Raw genomic sequence first — 4,044 nt, forward strand, 5'->3', positions numbered from 1 at the left:
CTCTTCTAGCCCTCGGGCCCTCTTGAGAGTTTTTTTTTTTTAAAGATAGGTTTAATTTATTTTCATTGTAAGACTTTTGGAGAAGTATATGCATACTTTAACATTTTATATATAATCAATCAATAAATTCAGTTTTTTTTTTCCTTTATTTGCGCATGTTATCAAAGCGAGGTTAGGGCTTCCTTCTTCTAACCTTTATTATCTTTGCTTATTGTCGGAATTCTTCATTCTCTTCATTATGTTTGGTTTCTTTAACTTTCCTTCCAAGGAGTTAACCATTATGAATAGTGAAGGTTAGATTAAACATTAAAGAAGAACTTTTAATTAAGGGCTATAAGCCTCATATCACTTGCAAAAGATAAACTATCTTAAGATTTTTCTAAAGGAAAAGGGAAAGATTCATCACGTTTTTTATCCTCCTCAAGAGTTCAAGAGCCCAAAGTTTATACTTTGGGATGAAGAAGTGAATTTCATGATCATGACATGTTTGTGGAATACCATGATGCTTGAAATCAGTAGGTTATATATGTTTCATTATATTATAATAGAAGTTTGGGATGTCATCAACAAAGCATATTAAAAAGTGAGGGTATGAGATAAAAACTAAAATTTCAAAAATTAGCATAGTAACATTCATGTTATTAAGTATTTTAATACAATGAAATGTTTATTGTCTTGTATTGAATTATTCCAAGATCGCAAGATGATATGCTATGATGATACGGTAATTTTCAAATAATTTGTAGAAAGAGAAAGAGAATTCAAGTTCCTTATTGATTTAATAATGATTTCGATCAAGTTCATGTTCAAATCTAAATAGAGAAAATCTATCATCACTAAATGAGATCTATTCTCTCATACAAGATGAAGTAAGAAGGAAAATAATGCTGGACATTTCAAAAAATTTTAAACATCTTTCATGACAATCACTGAATCCCAAGGTAAGGGACTTACTGTATTCTCTTTGCTCTCTGGTATAAGGCTATTCAATCAAGCTATCGTCATCCTTTGACATTCTACTGATAAGAGCGTTATCATACCTTTAGGTAGAGGCAACTCAATCAAGTTTATTTTTCAAGAATGCTCCTGTGCAAGTGTTTGACTTGCAAATGTTCTTGTTGGATTCTTTTAACTACATATTCAAAAAAATCATGTGCATATTGAACTGTTTAGCCATGTTCTAGCCATTTGTGCTGGTTTCTCCACTGTTTACTACTAAAGAATGTTTGCAATCCCACCCATAAAATTGCTAAAAGCCTATGATTCAATGGTTACTCATTGTATTTGTTTTTCTTTTTAAATTCTAATTGTAATTTGCATATCATATTCATTATGCTTAAAAGGATTCATTAATTTTAAGCATAAACTTTTGTTTTACTTGATCCGTGATTGGAAATCATTTTGCAGGTTGAACTCCAGTATGCAGCACAAACCAATGCTTTGCAACCCTCTCATAGATATGTACCTTGGGTGGTTGTGAATGGGTTGCCGCTTTATGATGTTAGTCTTAGCCCTTTACATCTCTTTTAAGTTTCAACGATGTCAGTTTTGTCATTTTCTTTATCTGGAAACTATTTTTTTACCATATTTTTTATCTTTAAACATCCACTGTGTTAGCTTTTCTACATAATAAATTATGAACCTGAAAGAAAATCACAATGATAAACAAAAGACAAGTAATACATCATTTAAAGATTAATCCTCTCAAATCCATGGCTATACAAATTTCGCTATATTTTATTTGTTCCACTTACAAGAGATGACATTTTTTTTAATTCAAGAAGGCCAAGGAAGACGCATATAAGTTGAAATTTCATATTTACCATGAAGATATTCTTCTTTAATACACCCCTAGAATCCATTCATGTAAGAAGGGAAATTAATCTTTGGTAGGGATCGGATCAGTTCCATAAGCCTTCAAAATGTTCTTGTTTGTTTCTATAAATTTGAGAACTGAATAGTACTGCTAATCTTATTTAATTTAGTTTTAGGGGAAGTTATGGTAACACATTTGAGGTTTGACAGTTAGGTTTTCTAATCAGAAATAATGATGTGCAAGAATAACTTCATGGTAAAAGGTCATAGTTATTGGATCATAAGCATTTGCATTAGCTATGGTAGACCATTTTATATTACAGGAATATTTTAAAATTATCCCAGGTAATGAGATTTAGAGGCTGGACGGTTTGAAGTAAAGTAGGTGTAAAGTATTTTAAATGTATGGGTTTTAAAAATATTGCTGTTTGATTGAATGAAAAAGGAATGAAATGTAAAATTCTAGTTTTTTTTTTCACTCTTTAGTTCATTTTTGATGAATTGTAAACTTGGTTTGTTTTGACCGAATTCTATTTTTATCGCAAGCAAGCCGCCTTGCTTCCGCTGACCACCGCCCGTCCCCGCCGGCGACCGATCACGTGAGCACCGCCAATCGCTGTAGCCCGCCACCGACCATTGCATTCAACGACTCACTGACCACGACCACCAACTACCACCAGCCATTGTCGGCCGCCTCCACCACCCTCCGCCGCTGGGCACCACTATCTACCACAACTATTTTTGAACTTTACATTGCATTCATTTTACTTCAAGCCAAATAAAAAAAAGTAATCACCTACATTTCTTTTACACTACTTTAAATAACTCTGAAGCATTCCTTCTGCACTGCGTTCCTTCTTCATTGCATTTATTTTTCAAACCACCAAACAAACTTTAGAAATGTTCAGTTGACATCTTTGATTTGTAGTCTTTAAGTTGCACACTCTAATTTTTGCAGTCCCACATCTCCATGTTTATTGTTGATGATGAAACAATATTTAGCTTCTGATCTATCCTGATTAAGATCTATGTTCTTGCTGCTTATTTTGTCAATGGTAGGAAGCCAAGCTTTCTGAATTTGTGTGCCTAGCATGATCCAACACATCATCTCTCTAAAAATTGAAATTGTTTTAATGGATTTTTTACTTTAGGGTAAATCTTTACCATTCCAAAAAAAACATTTTTTGGAAGTTTGTAGTTCATTACAGATACGTATGCATGCACATCTTTTTTTATATTTGTGAGGCCTCTTAAGCTATGCATTATTATTTTTGTTTTATTTTTTGGTGTGGGGATTTGAAAGTCTGGCCTATTCTTTAGAGTATTTAGAGTGTTAGGGTAAACATCATTCGTCTACATGACGGGTGATTAGCCATGCATTATTTGAATGTTCTTTCCCATCAGATATGTTGTTTTAGAGAAGAATCTTATTTCATCTGAAGTCTTACACTAATGGGCTGCTATTTGATCTTTTATTGGATTACGACAACTTTGAAACTTACATCTGTAAATCTTTTCACGGAGAGCTTCCTAGTGTCTGCCAAAGATTGTCTCTCAAGATCCCCCAAGAGATGAAAGCAAAGAGACTTGACAGGTGGTGTGTTATGAATGATGCAGCCAATTCTTCCGGTACAAACAAACATTAAGTAAAGATAAAGCTTTAATTTAAACTTCCCTGATGCTTTCTTTCTAGTCAACTGCTCTATCTCCTTAAAATAGAAAGGTTCTGCTCACTGATAAATAATCCAGTCCTTGGTAATTAATAGATACTTCACTAAGATTTTGTGTTTTGCTTTTCAAATGAAGGTTTTGGTCTTTCTGTCATCTAATTTGTATGGCATTGAAGTTACAACTCTCAAGTATAATATTGACAAGTTTTCCATCGTAATTTTCTTATGGAATTGTGACTACAAATGTTCTTCAATCATCCAAGAATTTTTACAGTATAGTTCTATATCTTAAATTGATCTAAATGTGTATTTTCTGATCTAACTATATCAGGGAAGGCTGAAGAACCAATTTTTGGAACTATGACATTTACTTTCGAAAGATAAGGTATGAGACAGGGCACCGATGGTATAGGATTTTTAGTAAGTTTAAGAAATGGAGATATTGCCTTTGGGTTCCTTAAGGGGCCACACACTTTCTTGGAATTATTTCATCAATTTAACTAATACAATTTTGATCCATTACCAACCATGCATTCATGATATCATTTTTTATTGTGTG

The 4,044-nt window shown here is 32.9% G+C and overlaps 1 pseudogene; it reads left to right on the top strand.

The window, feature by feature from the left end:
* The window catches only part of LOC110116612, a 13,560-nt pseudogene extending 9,823 nt beyond the window's left edge, over nt 1-3,737 (top strand).
* The last annotated feature ends 307 nt before the right edge of the window (nt 3,738-4,044 follow it).

Source organism: Dendrobium catenatum, unplaced genomic scaffold (assembly GCF_001605985.2).
Source record: "Dendrobium catenatum unplaced genomic scaffold, ASM160598v2 original_scaffold_86555, whole genome shotgun sequence".
Lineage (NCBI taxonomy): Eukaryota > Viridiplantae > Streptophyta > Magnoliopsida > Asparagales > Orchidaceae > Dendrobium > Dendrobium catenatum.